General features: G+C 36.2%; 1 pseudogene; it reads right to left on the bottom strand.

Annotated features, from left to right (window-relative positions):
* Nucleotides 1-209: 209 nt before the first annotated feature.
* LOC135229405 (olfactory receptor 4A5-like) lies at nucleotides 210-12,160 on the bottom strand (annotated as a pseudogene).
* Nucleotides 12,161-19,045: the final 6,885 nt, after the last annotated feature.

The raw sequence follows: 19,045 nt of genomic DNA, 5'->3' as shown, positions 1-19,045 counted from the left end.
AAAAAAGAAATGCTCAGTTCCACAATAATAGTAGAAGACTTCAACACATCACTAGGTGAAGCATAGAGGAGATAGTATTGAAACTCAGCAAAAATACAGAACATCTAAAGGCCATGATCACCCAACCTGACCTCAGAGGTGTATGTAGAACACTCCACCAAACAGCAGCGAAGTGTGCATTTTTCAAAGCATATGAAACATTCTCTAGAATAGACCACATTTTAGCACAAAACAAGCCTCAATAAAATCCAAAACATCAAAATAATACAAAACATTCTCTCTAATCACACCACCATAAAAGTAGAAAACAACAATAAGAAGAGCAAGGGAAAAATCAAATACATGAAACCTGAATAACATCTTGCTTAAAAACCATTGGCTAAAAGAGAGAATCAAAAAATTCCCAGAATCACATGAGAATGTAAACTTGTCCTATCGAAGCTTTTGCAACACAGCAAAGGCAGTGTTCAGAGGTCAACTTATAGCAATAAATGCACACATCAAAATAGAAGGACAAATCAAAATGAAAATGTTAGCACTATGACTCAAACAAGTAGAAAGAGAATAGCAAAAAGAGGCCAGAGGCAAGAGAAGAAAGGAAGTAATAAGGATTGGAGCAGAAATAAATGAAATAACAGGAAAAAAAAAAAATAGAAAGAACCAACAAGACAAAAACTTCGCTGCTTGAATAGATCAAAAAATTCGGCAAACCATTGGACAAGCTGACAAGAGAAAAGCAGAAGAGGAAAACACCCAAATAAGCTGAGATGAGAGACTTTACAACAGAAATAACGAAAATAAATATCACACCAGAATACTATGAAAAATTGTACTCCAACAAATTTGAGAAACGAGAGGAAATGGACAAATTTCTAGAAACACACTACCTACCTAAACTAACAAAAACTGAGATAGAAAATCTGAAAAATGCATAACAAGAGAAGAGATTGAATGGGGTAAAAATAAAAAATAAAATAAAATAAAAAACTCCCAACAAAGAAAAGCCCTGGTCTGGACAGCTTCACTGGAGAATTCTACCAAACGTTCAGAGAAGAGATCACACCAGTGCTATTCAAACTATTTCAGAGCATAGGAATGCAGGAAATCTCCCAAATTCATTCTATAAAGCCAGTATAACCCTGATACCAAAGCCAGGAAAACACACAAATTTAAAAAATAAAAATACAGACCAATATCTCTCATGAATACAAAAGCAAAAATGCACAGCAAAATTCTAACTAATAGATTTCAGCATCACATTAAAAAAGTAATACACCCCTACCACGTGAGATTCATACCAGATATGCAAGGTTGGTTCAACATTAGAAAATCAATCAACATAATCCATCATATAAATAGAACAAAAGAAAAAATCCCATAACACAGTAGACATTTGATAAAGCTCAACACTTATTCCTGATAAAACTCTCAATAAAATAGGAATAGTAGAGAAATTCCTCAACATAATAAAGGACATCTATGCAAAACCAAAAGCCAACATCATTCTCAGTGGAGAGAGGCTGAAAGCATTCCCCCTTAGAACATCAGCAAAACAAGGAGGCCCTTTATTGCCACTCCTATTTAACCTTGTGCTGGAAGTCCTAGCTAGAGCAATAAGGCAAGAAAAAGAAATAATGGCATCCAAACTGAAAAGGAATTGGCAAAACTATCCCTATTCGCAGATGATATAATCCTACACATAGACAATACCAAATAGTCCATAAGGAAACTACTAGAATAAGAAAATCTAAACAATATACATTAAGGATACATACATACATAATTAAACTATTTTTAATTGTGATTAAAAACTTAGCATTGGGATTACTTCTGAGAAGAGGTGGAGAAATGTCATCAGAGAAGAGCAATCAGGTAGTTTCAATGATATTGATAATATACTAGGTAAGAGGCCATAAGATTTATAAATAATTGCATATGTTGCTGGATATACATGAAAAATTACACATCAAAAGTAAGAAAAGTTCTAAAACCTTTCTTTTAGTTAAAAAAGTAAAATCTTGTTAAGAGTAGATTATGTTCCATATTACGTTAAGAAAATTCTTTCTGTTTTCTGGTTTGGGGATGTGTCTGGATGGGCTGTAGACTGAGAAAAGCATTTTTTTTACATGAAAATGAAAAAACCAAAACTTTATTTTTACCAAAACAAATCATTACTAAGTGTTTACATTAAAACATATTTAAATTTAATACAACTTTTAGAGAACATGCTGCTTATGTAAAATAACACATTTCTTTTCATAAATTCAATTTCATGGAGATAAAATCAGAACCTCTATCTAATCTTTTAAGAATTGCAAAAATGCACATAATTGCTAATGAGGAAAACATTGTTTATAACTTAGATTAATGTTATTTTCAAACCCACGTGAGCATACTATCTGTCCTCTAATCAAGAGCTAGAATGAGTTTTCTTCATCAACCACATCCTATCTACCAAAATTGCTCACCGATGGTGTCTCAAACCAAACACAATATCATGTCCCACTAAAATCTGCAGAATTACAAATGCATAGGCATTGCCCAGAAGAAGAGAAATAATCTTAAACACAAAGTACATAGTGGAGCTTAAAAAAAAACTGTTGTGCTAATAGAATAATGAAGAGCAAAATTTTAAAACCGTACTTTTGGCCTCAGAAATTTGTTCTAAGGATTGGCCTAATTGTTTTCTCATTAATTTGAATAATACAAAATTTTCCAAAATAGCTTGTTTTTTTCTCTTTTTAAAAGGAAAAAAACAAAAGAATTTCTTCTAAGTCTTGTTTCAGCATGTACTGAGAAAAATAAAATTACAATGTGAGCTTAGTTTTACTTTTATTTATAAAATAAAAAATACAAATGCCCTTCATCCAGCCTCCAGAATGTCTCTATTAGTTTAATTCTAACCTCAAAGAGTAATTTATTCTACATTTTGGATGTGTTTGCATCAATAAAGAGAAGTATTCCTCGAGAATCCACTGAATTGCCTTAATCGCTCCTTGTGATCATTGTGATCATTTATCGCCTATATTTTGCTTTAGAATTAGCAATGATATTTTCAGTGTGGACACAAATTCTTACTCTACCTGTGGTTAACTTTGTACTCCAGATTTTTTTCCACAGCTTTTTTCATCTCAGAATTTCTCAGGGTATATATCAGAGGATTCAACATGGGAGTGATAACTGTAAAAACCACAGTCATGGATTTGTCAATAGGAAAGTTGGAAACAGGTCTAACATATACGAAGATACATGGGACAAAAAAAAGGACAACCACTGTGATGTGGGAGCTGCAGGTAGACAGGGCTTCGTGCCTCCCTTCCTGACTGTGAGTCTTCAGGGATCTTAGGATAACCCCATAGGAGATTAGTAGAAGGATAAAAATTGCCATACAGATGGCTCCACCATTGGCAACAACAGTGAGCCCTATAAAATAGGTGTCAGAGCAAGCAAGTTCCAATAACGGGTACATGTCACACATGAAGTGATCAATGACATTGGGGCCACAGAAGGGGAGTCTGTGCACAAAGAGAAGTTGAATCACAGAGTGCAAAACTCCTCCAACCCAGGCCACCACCAGCAAGAGAATGCAAAACCGTCGATTCATGACGGTCAAATAGTGCCGTGGTTTACAGATGGCCACATAGCGGTCATAGGCCATTGCCACCAGAAGAAAGACCTCAGTACCACTAAATAAGTGTTCTATAAAGAGCTGGCCCATGCAAGCTGGGAAGGAAATAGTCTTTTTATCACAGAGTAAGTCTAGAATCATTTTGGGGGAAATGGCAGTGGAATAAACAGCATCCATAAGTGACAGATAGGCAAGGAAGAAGTACATGGGGGAGCCCAGGGAGGGGCTGACAATAATAGTCATGACAATAAGTAGGTTGCCCACCATTGTCACAATGTAGATGAGCAGAAACATGACAAATAACACTTTTTGGCCCTCAGGGTCCTGAGTGAGTCCCAGGAGAACAAATTCTGTTACACTGTTACTGTATCCCATTTACTCTTCTATAAGACCTGCTTCAGAGATGAGAGCTCAGAAAAACAAGACCTGTAATGAAATCATGGACATCACTGTGAATATATGCATTAGGTCATGGAGCTCTTCTTCACTATTAATCTTGTACTGTGGCTTATTCACAATAAACATTTAGAAATATCTACTGAGTTTCTCTTTCAAAGATCCCAGTATGTCTTCCCTTAAGAATTCTACTTATTCTCAGATGACTGGATTGGGCCTATGATTACGAGGTTCTGTCTATAAATCTTAGTGGACCTTATATAGAGAAGATCAGTCAGAGGTTCGACAGCCTTTCATTCATTTAATACTCTTTTTTTAAAACATGACAGTGCTTGGCACAGAGATCAGCAATGACAAAGAGGGAAAGGATTTCTGCTCTCAAGAAACATTCTCTAGTGATGAAGATAAACTCTAAACAAATAAATTGACATAGAATCAGTACTTAGAGCTGGTAGTATTTGTGGTGAGTCCCTTTACAATATGATCTATACAGCACCAAAAATAACCCCTTTTTAGGAATATCTCACTAAATATTATGATATTCCACTCTTAGAAGTTTGGTCCTTTATGCCTCAAATGTTTTTCTGTCTTTATGAATCTCCCATTAAATTTGAAGGGGCTGGAATTTGAAATGTATCAGATAACTATGAAATTATTTAGTATATTATTCCCTGTACAAAGTATTGGGCCATAGATTGAATGTCTCTTCTTAAGGATCCATAGTCCCCTCCATTTTCACTTTGGTTATCCCACAACTCCTAACACATTTCTATACCTTATTGACGTACAGTCAGTATCTTGAGTTGGTTGTATTTGTGGTGAGTACCCTTGCAATATACTCTATATTTTCAGCAAACATTTTTGAACTGAAGTTAACTGACATATAACAACTAACAACTAGTACATTACCAGCCAGCATTTTTCAAATCCATTGCATGTGAGCTGGGTAGCCATGGGGGAGAAAATAGATGCTGTAAAGAGAGGTAGAGGACAACAGAAGAGGGTTTAATATGTAATACTTCTTAGGCGCTGAGAGTGGTCAGAATTAGAACTTCAATATCCAGATTCCGAAAAGAAACATACTCAAAGAAAAAATCCAAACTCAGTGTAAGAAGGTATGAGTTTTATTTATTTGCTATATTTTCTAGATTTAGTCTCAAATCTGTCTCAATTTACTCATTGAAAAATAAAGATTCAAACTAGATGATCTTAGAATCCTTTCTAGTCCAACTGTCTGTGACACTATCAGTGAAACCCCATCTTATTTTATTCTGCTGGATGTTTCTGTTTATATATTTGTAACTAAACAACAATCTCCAAGCTCATCAATGTTACTTTAAAAAATGCTAGTCGGTGTTGGAATTGGATCATTCAAGTGACCAAATAATGGTTAGCTTTCTCACTCAGTGTGTGCCTGTTTAAGGCCCAGGACACCCTTGGAAACAGCGCACAGCACAGTGACGAATAATGCGTACTCTGGGGCAACGCTGTCTGTGTTTGAATTCCGCCTTCACCGCTTACTGTATCTGTGACCTTGTGCAACTTCATAAACCTCTTCGTGCCTCAGTTTCATAATTTGTAAAACGGGAAACCAGTAGTACATATCTCTGAAATTTGTGCGTGTGTGTGTTTTTATATGTAAAGTGCCTAGAGCACTGTTGGATCCTGATAAAGAATCAATAAACAACACCTTTTTATTATTGTCCTTGAATGTTTCTCTATGGACATTTCATCAGAATAAATCTTCTGGATCTTTTTCACATTAGGAATAAGCATACTTCTTATAAAAATAATATTATATACCTGTAACTCACAGACACACAGTTTTGGACATAGGATAAAACTGTGCATTATAAGAACTATCTATTTTGTTGTATATGTGTCATAATATATACCTGTCATGGTATGTATATTAATGAATGTTAAGCAGAAAAAAAGGAAAAACTTGTACCCATGGATCAGATGGAGACCTAAAGAGTAGAAAATGAAAGAAAAGAAGACTCAAAACAGGAAGCAGAGAAATTATATTTAAAAAATTACTATACACAGGTAATGGGGATATTAATGTGTTAAGTGGGGATAGCTTTCTTGAGAAATCTTCAGAAAGACTACTTCTAGTGAAAGAGTGCTGGAAGGTCAACCTCTGAGGCTTCCTGAATTTACTCAGGAGGCTTTCTGGGAAGCCATTACAAATAAACACAGAGCCCATCCTAGAAAATAAAGAATGAAAAAGGAAAGGAAATGAAAGGAAGGGGAAAAGGGAGACAAGAGTAAAACAAACAAACAAAAAAAGAAGAGCAGAGGAGAGAAGATGGGAGGGGAGGAGAGAAGGAAAGAGAAAGGAAGGGAAGGAAAAGAAGAAAAAGAAAAGAAAATTCAAAGGAAAAAAAAGAACATTGATCCCTCCGAGGACCTAGCACTTCTGGTTAAAGACAAACTCAGATAAGACAGAACAGTACATATACAGATACAAACACAATCTCTAGGATTGTTCATTCTTGCAGAAAATTGCCAAATTACTACTTCTCAAACGTAGACAAGCTGATTTCATTTATATGGATTTGGTTGAGGGGAAAGAACCTGTGCAGAAGAATTCTGAGCTTTCTTTTAGAAACCAGCTGTAATGAGCACTCTGTATGTCTGGGTGATTCAGGAGTTCTACCATTTTTGAAGCTGTAGATTAATAAAGGCACAGCTATTGAAGAACATAATGGTAAAGATAGTTTATATCTAATTGTTTTTTAACTACTTATTTTCTGCAAGGTCTAGTGCCCTTAATGTTATTAATAATCAATGCTGGATTTCACTGAAATAAATATTCTATTGCCCAGCTAAATTATTTCCATGTAAAACAATCAGTATGTAAAGTATCCACTATAATTTCACTCCTCAAAGATTTGATACTATAAAAACTAAAATAATTACTAGGCTGTCAACTTAAACCACTAAGTTTACACCTTTCTAGAAGAAAAATCATTTAACTTATTTTTATAAGGACATGGCTTTTTACAAATATTAATTAAAATGCCATAGTAACAAAAATAACTTCTATATAGTACATTACAATTACAGATTTATAAGTCTCTCTAAGCGGCAGTTTTTTTCTAAGCGGCAGTAGGCAAGGTACTTCCTGTTCACCAGTTTCTTTTAGTATAAATTTTTTAAAAAACATATATAGTACTATGGTTGTTGTCAAAATTTTGTATATATACAAAAAGATATACATAAGTAAATATAATATATACATACATATGTAAGGTTGTTGTCATCATTTAAAACATTCACACTTAAAAGCACATATCAAACTTCCAGACATAACAGACATTTTTTTACACCCTGACACACTTGATATAATACATAGCTTTAAATTTTCTAGTTCACATATGGAGCCTTGGTGGTGCAGTGGTTAAGAGTATGGCTGTTAACTAAAAGGTTGGTAGTTTGAATCCACCAGCTGCTCTTTGGAAACTCTATGGGGTAGCTCTACTCTGTCCTTCAGGGTCGCTATGAGTTAAAATCCACTTGACAACAATGGGTTTGGTTTTTTGATTTAGCTCAAATACATCTAAATTAATTATAAATCTTTATTAACATATCGCATATCCTACGAACCAAGGTTACAGACCTACTGAATTCGTTGTAATGCACAGCATGCTTCTTTTGTTTTCTGGCAAACGGACAGTAAACGTCTATCTGATAAAATACTAAAGCGGAATAGACTGTGTAGGTTCTGGTTAATTTCTGTGTTTCTCTTGCTTAATTTTACCAATTAGCAATAAACCTAAAGAAATATTTTTAAGAAACTAGCTCTATTTCTATATATCATGTAATATTTTTAATGAGTGTCCTCCTTCAAATGTTTCAAAATCTCACCTCTTGGTTCTTGTCCTTGGTCCTGAAAATCAGGGCTTCTTGAGAGTAATCGTACATACCTCATGTATTTATCTGAAATCACAGAACGCATGGCAATGTGCATCTGATCAGTGGGCCCAGAAATAGTTCCAAGTGGTTACACTCTTCACACTTCCACACAAGCTACCCATCATACCATTTTTTTTCAGATAACTGTGGAAGTGTATATATAGATGCCTGGAAAATGAAGACTTTTAAAAATAATAGTAAACAGTTGAACATTCTCACCTGTCGGGAAAATGTGCTAGAAGAACAATGAGGGTGCCATGTTTCCATGACTATGTAAAAACTGGGCAAATTAATGGAAATTAACCTGGCCAAGCTCATTATTTAGTGACACAAAGTAAAAATCACTGAAATTAGTTATTTGAATTTTTCTTTCTTAATCAATTATAATGAAGCAAACAAAAGTTTTTGACTGAGGATTTAGGGTCATGCTCATGTCTCTCTCCTCATTAATTCTGTACCTAACAAGGCAAAGGCTGGGATTTAGCTTCCCAGAAAAGCCAATGACAGAGCTTCTCACAGATAGGAACAGAACTTTTCAGACATTCAGTCATTCAAAAAGCATATCAAAGACCATGTCTTTCCTCACTAGAATAATGCTCCTACATCTCTCCAACTGCACTCCAGAAAATCATGACCTTCCAGGAATTCCTACAAGCAATGAGAGACATGTATCAAGAGAAAATATCACAAAAAAACCATTTACAGGACTAGATGCCAATTAAAGAGAGTCTCCAGCCTGGACAGGAATTTGAATTTTCAGAAATCTCTTGGGTCATTCTATCTGGAAATAATTCTTCCATTTATATGTGCAGACATAGTGTGTGGCTTTTTACATCATCACTATTTTAAATGAAAGACAATGCAAGTTCATTATGAATTAGTTTATTAGAATATTTGGAAAAAATTCAAATGAAATTTCCTCTCCTGGAAGGTTTTCTTCCCTAGACATCCCTAGAGGAAAAAGGCTTGAGTCTTGCTAAGAAAAAGTAGCAGACAAGCAAGTAATGAGAAAAGTCTGTAATGTGAAGAGAAAATTCTAAAATAAAGTGAATACTAAATTATGAATTTTATATTAGTAAATAAAATGTTGTTGTTGTTGTTGTTAGATGCCATCGAGTCGGTTCCGACTCATAGAAACCCAATGCACAACAGAACGAAACACCGCCTAATTCTGAGCTATCCCTACAATAGTTGTTATGCCTGAGCTCATTGTTGCAGCCACTGTGTCAATCCACCTCCTTGAGGGTCCTCCTCTTTTCCACTGACCCTGTACTCTGCCAAGCATGATGTTCTTCTCCAGGGACTGATTCCTCCTGACAACACCTTCAAAGTATGTAAGACGCAGTTTCACCAGCCTTGCCTCTAAGGAGCATTCTGGCTGTACTTCTAAATCAGGTTTGTTCTTTCTTTTGGCAGTCCATGGTATATTCAATATTCTTCGCCAACACCACAATTCAAAGGCATCAATTCTTTGGTCTTCCTTATTCATTGTCCACTTTCACATGCATATGACGTGATTGAAAATACCATGGCTTGGGCTCGGCCCACCTTAGTTTTCAAGGTAACATCTTTGTTCTTCAACACTTTGAAGAGGTCCTTTGCAGCAGATTTGCCCAATGCAACGCGTCTTTTGATTTCTTGACTGCTGCTTCCATAGCTGTTGATTGTGGATCCAAGTAAAATGAAATCCTTGACAATTTCAATCTTTTCTCCATTTATCATGATGTTGCTCATTGGTCCACTTGTGAGGATTTTTGTTTTCTTTGTGCTGAGGTGCAATCCATACTGAAGGCTGTGGTCTTTGATCTTCATTAGTAAGTCCTTCAAGTCCTCTTCAATTTCAGCAAGCGAGGTTGTGTTATCTGCATAATGCAGGTTGTTTGAGTCTTCCTCCAATCCTGATGCCCCGTTCGTCTTCATATAGTCCAGCTTCTCGTATTATTTGCTCAGTATACAGATTGAATAGGCTTGAAGAAAGAATACAACCCTGACTCACACCTTTCCTGACTTTAAGCCAATCAGTACCCCCTTGTCCTGTACGAACAACCGCCTCTTGATTTATGTAAAGGTTCCTCATGAGCACAATTAAGTGTTCTGGAATTCCCATTCTTCGCAATGTTATCCATAGTTTGTTATGACCCACACAGTCAAATGTCTTTGTATAGTCAAGAAAACGTAGGTAAACATCCTTCTGGTATTCTCTGCTTTCAGCCAGGATCCATCTGACATCAGCAATGATATCCCTGGTTCCACATCCTCTTCTGAAACCGGCCTGAGTTTCTGGCAGTTCCCTGTCGATATACTGCTGCAGCCATTTTTGAATGATCTTCAGCAAAATTTTGCTTGGGTGTGATATTAATGATATTGTTCTATAGTTTCCACATTTGGTTGGATCACCTTTCTTGGGAATAGTCATAAATATGGATCTCTTCCAGTCAGCTGGCCAGGAAGCTGTCTTCCACATTTCTTGGCATAGACAAGTGAGCACTTCAGGTGTTGCATCTGTCTGTTGAAACATTTCAATTGATATTCCATCAATTCCTGGAGCCTTGTTTTTCGCCAATGCCTTCAGAGCAGCTTGGACTTCTTCCTTCAGTACCATAGGTTCCTGATCATATGCCACCTCTTGTTATGTTTGAACATTGACTAATTCTTTAGATAAAGTAGATAATATTTATTCCAAAATGAAGGGAGAACAAGTCACAGGCTCTCATGCGTTACTATATTCCTAGTAGAGGAAGGCCTTACTCTGACTGTTAGAGGCATTATACCCAATAAACCTTATGGCTCAGAGGCAGAGAACATTGGGACTAGGTAAGTTACTGAAATTTACCTTCTAATTATTGAAAAGGCAGGTAATCACAGTTCTGCACTTCTGGATTGGAGCAGATGCTGTTGATCTAAGCCTGAATCTAGATCAGCTGGAACCATACTGATCTATTTCTCAAACACCATCAGCAATTGCTTTCATGAATAGTCACAACATGAAGATTTAACTCCCAATCCAAGAGGATGTGTCTTAATCACTTCATTCTTTGTTGGACCAAGACTCAACTTGACTAGGACTTCAAACTGGCACCTTAACTTTGAGTGAGCTAAATTTTACTTGCATGCATGGCTCCTTTACACAAAATTGATACACTTTATCAACTAACCCTGAAGCTTGCCATAACCTTGAAGTTTATAGTTACGATGACCAATTATTAAGTACATTTATAGTTCGAAAAGTTTTTAGTTGAGTTTTTTGTCATTTGCAACCAAAAGCGTTCTGACTGAAACACCCTGATCTTAAATGTATATGTGAATTTAGGTTAGTTTATGTGTATGAGTGTGTTTTTGGAGCAGTATCACTTGACTTTAATTTTACATTATAGTCTCTCTTCTTATTGGCAACAGTTCATTAATCTTCCAAAATTTTAATTGAATTTCCATGTTTTCTGCTTCCAAATGAACTTTTAGAATTAGAGAAATGTTAGGCATAGTTATATGTAGAAAAAAGGGAAATATGTATTTACACTTTTCCCCAAGGATTGACTTAGAATATTATCACACTTTTGTGAAATAAAATTTAGACAAGATCATACTCAAAGTAAGTTAACTCATTACATTCTTCTGACAGTCCATGGTATTTTAAATATCTTTTGCTGACACCACAATTCAGATGTACTAATTCTCCTTTTGTCTTCTTTTTTCTTTGTATAGCTTTTGCATTAGAAAGCCATAATCCTAATGCTCAGATAACTTTGGAAATGTCTGTTATACGAACATTTGCACATGGAGACACTGGCAGAAGTCTAATACTGCCACCCAGTGATGAACACTAGGAGGCAGGATTCAATATTTCCCTGATACACTGGTAACATGCATGCTATTTGAAAGACAGCTAGCGTAAGGTCATTGGAATTCATAGGGACACAAGGAAATGACATCATGAGTGCCCTTTACATCATGCTTGATATCAGAGAGTCATTCACTAAAAGATTGAGCAGCATAACAAAACTCCTTAATAAAAACAAAACTGTACATACAGATACATGGCCAGGGATGTGGCTCAGGGGAAGTATACCATATTCATAAGCATAATTTTCAGAACAAACGAAGCCTCTGTCAAGATTTCCATTTCTGTTTTTGAGTGATATGACTGTGATGCTCACTTTCTGAAAGAAAAACAAAATCCTTTGTTTTCCAAAGAGAGCTCTTAAATAAAAGGGTGTGGCATAGTGGTCAAAGAGCTCAGCTGCTAGCCAAAAAATCAGCATTTTGACTCTACCAGCTGCTCCTTGGAAACTCTATGGGGCAGTTCTGCTCTGTTCTACAGAGTGACTATGAGTCAGAATAGACTCGATGGCAACAGATTTGGTTTCTTTTGGGGGTGTACCAGGTATAAATAACATTAGAAATATTTGATTACTGAAATATGTGTTTTAGTAGCAGAGAAATAAACTAAAAAAAGAAAAAGTAGAAGAAAAGATTTGATTATTTTAAAGATGTATAAAATGACATATTAACAGGAAAAAAATTTTCAATTTGTACTTAATTAATAAACTATGCTGGCAGAATATTTTACCAATTTGGAGAAAATAGGTTTAGATATTCTCTTTCTAGAAATAAAAATAAATCCTAGATGGGCTGAAAACAGAATTATTTGAAAAGTTACTTACAAAACAAAATAAAAAAGATTAAAATGTATAGTCAATGAAAGGGAATAGAATTCCTCAAGTTTAAGTAAATGAAGAATTCTAAAAGTAAAAGAGTTTTTAAATAGAATGTATATAAAAACCAGTCATAATGATAATATGAAAAACATGGTATGCTAAACATTTCTAGCAAATATCAAAGAAAACTAGTACATATATTTAATACATGGAGAGTTCATCAGAATCCATCAGTAAAAATTCTGGTTCCAATAGATTGACAATTCAAAAATACAAAGAATTTAAAAGTTTCTGGTGTGATTTCTATATCCCACACATTGCACAAGAAAGAGAGGGCACGACAATAATTAACTTTTCCACCTTCAGGTAACTTATAAATCAGTGAACATAAATAGATAATTAACTAGAATTTTTATCTCATCGTTTGAGATAACTATGCAAATTTTAAAATTGACTAAATTGCCAAAAGTGAAGGATTTAGTTATGTTAACTCAGACCAACCAAATGTTTGACATTATTTGATGAATTGTGTTAGGCTTAGGAAGGGTTGAGTTGGTGTAAGGAATAGCCGTGTAATAATACTGGAGATAAATTCCAGGATACAAAGTCGTGCATACAGTGTGCTTTACCAGTGAAATGGACCCAATGCCCCATCGCATTAGACCATCATAAAATAGGCCTAAATAGGGAAGGCAGGGACCATGAGTGTCTTTGACCACATTTTTCCTACTATCACAGGGGTAGATAATATTTTAAGCCTGATTCAACAGAGAAATGCTCACAAAAATGTAATGAATGAGGCCTCTGTCAAATAAAACAATATATTCCAATCTCTTTATTACCTAATAACCTGCATTTCCCTAGGAAGAGATGTGAGGATGGAAATGGCATGAATGGTCAGCATCTTTCTTGACAATGAAATCACACAAAATAATCCAGTGCCAAGTTCTGGAGTGTACACGTGAAGCTTATTGATTATGGATTTTGCTAAATTTCCAAGTGAAAGTCAGCCTTTTGGAAACCTTGGTGGCATAGCGGTTAATAGCTAAAGCTGCTAACCAAAAGGTGGGCAGTTAGATTCCACCAGGCACTCCTCGGAAACCCTATGGGGCAATTCTACTATGTCCTACAGGCTCTCTATGAGTCGGAATCGGCAACAGGTTTGTTTCTTTTTTTTTGTTTGTTTAGGACGTTTTGGAAGACCATGAAACACTATGAGAAAGAAGGAGAAGGGATATTGAAAAATAACAAAGGCTCCATCAGGTATTTTAAATGATTTTGGAAGATGAATGCTTCATCTTTATGAAAATATAACACCAAACAAAGCTGCCCCACTTGAGGAGATGATTTCCCAATTTGGAAAACAAGCCAGATTGAGTCATTTTTCTGCTTACCTGCCTTGTTCATTCACATTCCTTTTGTAGCTTTAGCCACTTTATGATTAATTTAGAATTCTGAAGCATTCTTTCTATAAACCTTAACATGCTAACCAATATAAGCAAAACTACATATTTAAAAGATCTTTCAGATATGAAAATAAAAATATAAAATTTTAATGTAATGTGACCTATCTCTGTATGGGGTGGAGTGAAACATATTTTTATGTCATATTTAAAAATGTATTATTCTGAAATTGGCAATAACACTATTAATAGTAAACAAAGGATTAGTTTTACTTAAGAAAGAGACATCAGAGAATCTTCTATCATCTAAAATAAATTTCTGGCATCAGCTGTAGCATAAGTCATCACATGCAACATAAATCTATAGACTCAACAGAACTATTCTACACCAAGAAAAAAGAAAATGTATATATTCCCAGGAAATGAAAATCTTAAAAATATATTTTCAACAAAAGAAATCATCGGAAGCATCCTAATAAATGTTTTTCATCATGCACAATCATGATGACGGGAGGAAATATTTACTACAGTTAAATAATTACACGCAGCTTCCCTGGAATTGACTGGGTGGCAGTGGATTTCAGTGTTTTGTTTTGTTTTCCTGGTAGGGTGGTCGGGACAGTTTTCTTATTGAAAGTAGGTGATGCATTTGTTTAAGACCTCATTTTCTTTTTCTGGCCGAGAGCTTCTTCATGGCATTTTTCATCTCCGATTTTCTCAGAGTACAGATTAAGGGATTCAACATAGGGGTGAAAACAGCGCAAAACACAGTCAAGAATTTATCAGTGGGTAAGGTGGAACGAGGTTTCACATACAGGAAAACACAAGGGGCAAAGAAGAGGACTACCACGGTGATGTTGGAACCAGGTGTAGATAAGGCTTTGCACCTTCCTTCCGGACTAAGATTCTTCAGGGAGTGCATAATGACTCCATAAGAGATGAGTAACAGCATAAAAATGACCACACATATTTCCCCATCATTGGTAACCACAGTGAGACCAATGACATAGATGTCAGTGCCGGCAAGTTATAATAAGGGGTACACGTCACAGCAGAAGTGGTCAATGACATTGGTAGTACAGAAGGGAAGATTATAAACAAAGAGAAGATGAAGTATAGCATGCACAAACATCCAACCCTGGTCATGGACAGCAACAGAATATGCACCCGTTGGTTCATGATGGTCATCTAATGCAAGGGTGTGCAGATAGCCACTTAGTGATCATAGGCCATGACCATCAGAAGTAAAACCTCAGAACCACCAAATAAGTGTTCTGCAGAAAGCTGGGTCAGGCAATCTTGGAAGGAAAATCTTTTCTTCTCATAGAGTAAGTCTATGATCATATTTGGATTAACTGCAGTAGAAGAAACAGCATCTACACATGCTAAGTAGCCAAGACAGAAGTACATAGGGGCACCCAGTGTTGGGCTGACCACTACAGTCACACCAATAAGTAGTTTGTCCACCATTGTCACAATATAGATGAGCAGGAACACAACAAACAATATTTTCTTACCCTGAAGACTGAGTGAGCCCCAAGAGGAAAACTAGGTCACATATTTCCTTTGTTCCATAAGTTCTTCTGTGTGTCCTTATTTCAGAGTTCAGGACAAATTTACATGTAATTATAATGACTAGTGACTTTATGAAATCCCCAGGTAATCTATTTATTCATTCAACACATAGGAATTATGATTTACTATGTTTCAGTCCTGTATGATATTTTTAGAATACAATGCTAATTAAAATATGGTCCATAACCTCAGTGATCTTATCAAATAACAAAAGACAAAAATGTAATTAGAAACATAGGGGAATGGAATAGATTATGAAATAAATAGGGTTACCACACTAACTGGCCACATCTGGTAGAAAATAAAATTGTGCATATATGGTTAATGCTATTTATAAAAATAAAATATAAATAGAATAAAGCTTTAATATAAAAATAAAAGAAGATTTACTTAATACTCACTTTCATATTAGTAAACGGGATTATTTTCTACATTCTAGGAATGGTAGAATCTTTTTTTTTTATTAACTTTTATTGAGCTTCAAGTGAATGTTTACAAATCAAGTCAGTCTGTCACATATAAGTTTATATACATCTTACTCCGTACTCCCACTTGCTCTCCCCCTAATGAGTCAGCCCTTCCAGTCTCTCCTTTCGTGACAATTTTGCCAGCTTCCAACTCTCTCTATCCTCCCATCCCCCCTCCAGACAGGAGATGCCAACACAGTCTCAAGTGTCCATAATTAGCTCACTCTTCATCAGCATCTCTCTCCTACCCACTGTCCAGTCCCTTTCATGTCTGATGAGTTGTCTTCGGGGATGGTTCCTGTCCTGTGCCAACAGAAGGTCTGGGGACCATGGCCGCCGGGATTCCTCTAGTCTCAGTCAGACCATTAAGTATGGTCTTTTTATGAGAATTTGGGGTCTGCATCCCACTGATCTCCTGCTCCTTCACGGGTTCTCTATTGTGCTCCCTGTCAGGGCAGTCATCGATTGTGGCCGGGCACCAACTAGTTCTTCTGGTCTCAGGATGATGTAGGTCTCTGGTTCATGTGGCCCTTTCTGTCTCTTGGGCTCTTAGTTGTCGTGTGACCTTGGTGTTCTTCATTCTCCTTTGTTCCAGGTGGGTTGAGACCAATTGATGCATCTCAGATGGCCGCTTATTAGCATTTAAGACCCCCGATGCCACATTTCAAAATGGGATGCAGAATGTTTTCATAATAGAATTATTTTGCCAATTGACTTAAAAGTCCCCTTAAACCATGGTTCCCAAACCCCCGCCCTTGCTCCGCTCACCTTTGAAGCATTCATTTTATCCCGGAAACTTCTTTGCTTTTGGTCCAGTCCAATTGAGCTGACCTTCCATGTATTGAGTGTTGTCCTTCCCTTTACCTAAAGCAGTTCTTATCTACTAATTAATCAGTAAAAAACCCTCTCCCTCCCTCCCTCTCTCCCCCCCGTCGTAACCACAAAAGTATGTGTTCTTCTCAGTTTATACTATTTCTCAAGATGTTATAATAGTGGTCTTATACAATATTTGTCCTTTTGCCTCTGACTTTGCTCAGCATAATGCCTTCCAGGATCCCCCATGTTAGGAAATGTTTCACAGATTAGTCACTGTTCTTTATCGATGCGTAGTATTCCATTGTGTGAATATACCACAATTTATTTACCAATTCATCCGTTGATGGACACCTTGGTTGCTTCCAGCTTTTTGCTATTGTAAACAGAGCTGCAATAAACATGGGTGTGCATATATCTGTTTGTGTGAAGGCTCTTGGTTCTCTAGGGTATATTCCGAGGAGTGGGATTTCTGGGTTGTATGGTACTTCTATTTCTAACTGTTTAAGATAACGCCAGATAGATTTCCAAAGTGGTTGTACCATTTTACATTCCCACCAGCAGTGTATAAGAGTTCCAATCTCTCCGCAGCCTCTCCAACATTTATTATTTTGTGTTTTTTGGATTAATGCCAGCCTTGTTGGAGTGAGATGGAATCTCATCGTAGTTTTAATTTGCATTTCTCTAATGACTAATGATCGAGAGCATTTTCTCATGTATCTGTTAGCTGCCTGAATATCTTCCTTGGTGAAGTGTGTGTTCATATCCTTTGACCACTTCTTGATTGCGTTGTTTGTCTTTTTGTGGTTGAGTTTTGACAGAATCATATAGATTTTAGAGATCAGGCACTGGTCGGAGATGTCATAGCTGAAAATTCTTTCCCAGTCTGTAGGTGGTCTTTTTACTTTTTTGGTGAAGTCTTTAGATGAGCATAGGTGTTTGATTTTTAGGAGCTCCCAGTTATCGGGTTTCTCTTCATCATTTTTGGTAATGTTTTGTATTCTGTTTATGCCTTGTATTAGGGCTCCTAAGGTTGTCCCTATTTTTTCTTCCGTGATCTTTATTATTTTAGTCTTTGATCCACTTGGAGTTAGTTTTTGTGCATGGTGTGAGGTGTGGGTCCAGTTTCATTTTTTTGCAAATGGATATCCAGTTATGCCAGCACCATTTGTTAAAAAGACTATCTTTTCCCCAATTAACTGACACTGGGCCTTTGTCAAATATCAGCTGCTCATATGTGGATGGATTTATATCTGGATTCTCAATTCTGTTCCACTGGTCTATGTGCCTGTTGTTGTACCAATACCAGGCTGTTTTGACTACTGTGGCTGTATAATAGGTTCTGAAATCAGGTAGAGTGAGGCCTCCCACTTTCTTCTTCTTTTTCAGTAATGCTTTACTTATCCGAGGCTTCTTTCCCTTCCATATGAAGTTGGTGATTTGTTTCTCTATCACCTTAAAAAATGACATTGGAATTTGGATCGGAAGTGCATTGTATGTATAGATGGCTTTTGGTAGAATAGACATTTTTACTATGTTAAGTCTTCCTATCCATGAGCAAGGTATGTTTTTCCACTCAAGTATGTCCTTTTGAATTTCTTGTAGTAGAGCTTTGTAGTTTTCTTTGTATAGGTCTTTTACATCCTTGGTAAGATTTATTCCTAAGTATTTTATCTTCTTGGGGGCTACTGTGAATGGTATTGATTTGGTGATTTCCTCTTCGATGTTCTTTTTGTTGATGTAGAGGAATCCAAGTGATTTTTGTATGTTTATTTTATACCCTGAGACTCTGCCAAACTCTTCTATTAGTTTCAGTAGTTTTCTGGAGGATTCCTTAGGGTTTTCTGTGTATAAGATCATGTCATCTGCAAATAGAGATAATTTTACTTCCTCCTTGCTAACCCGGATGCCTTTTATTTCTTTGTCTAGCCTAATTGCCCTGGCTAGGAGTTCTAGCACGATGTTGAATAAGAGCAGTGATAAAGGGCATCCTTGTCTGGTTCCTGTTCTCAAGGGAAATGCTTCCAGGTTCTCTCCATTTAGAGTGATGTTGGCTGTTGGCTTTGCATAGATGCCCTTTATTATGTTGAGGAATTTTCCTTCACCTTCTATTTTGGTGAGAGTTTTTATCATGAATGGGTGTTGGACTTTGTCAAATGCCTTTTCTGCATCAATTGATAAGATCAT

The sequence above is a fragment of the Loxodonta africana genome, unplaced genomic scaffold (genome assembly GCF_030014295.1).
Source record: "Loxodonta africana isolate mLoxAfr1 unplaced genomic scaffold, mLoxAfr1.hap2 scaffold_29, whole genome shotgun sequence".
Lineage (NCBI taxonomy): Eukaryota > Metazoa > Chordata > Mammalia > Proboscidea > Elephantidae > Loxodonta > Loxodonta africana.
Note: the sequence above shows the minus strand (reverse complement) of the source record. Positions and strands in the feature narration are given on the sequence as shown.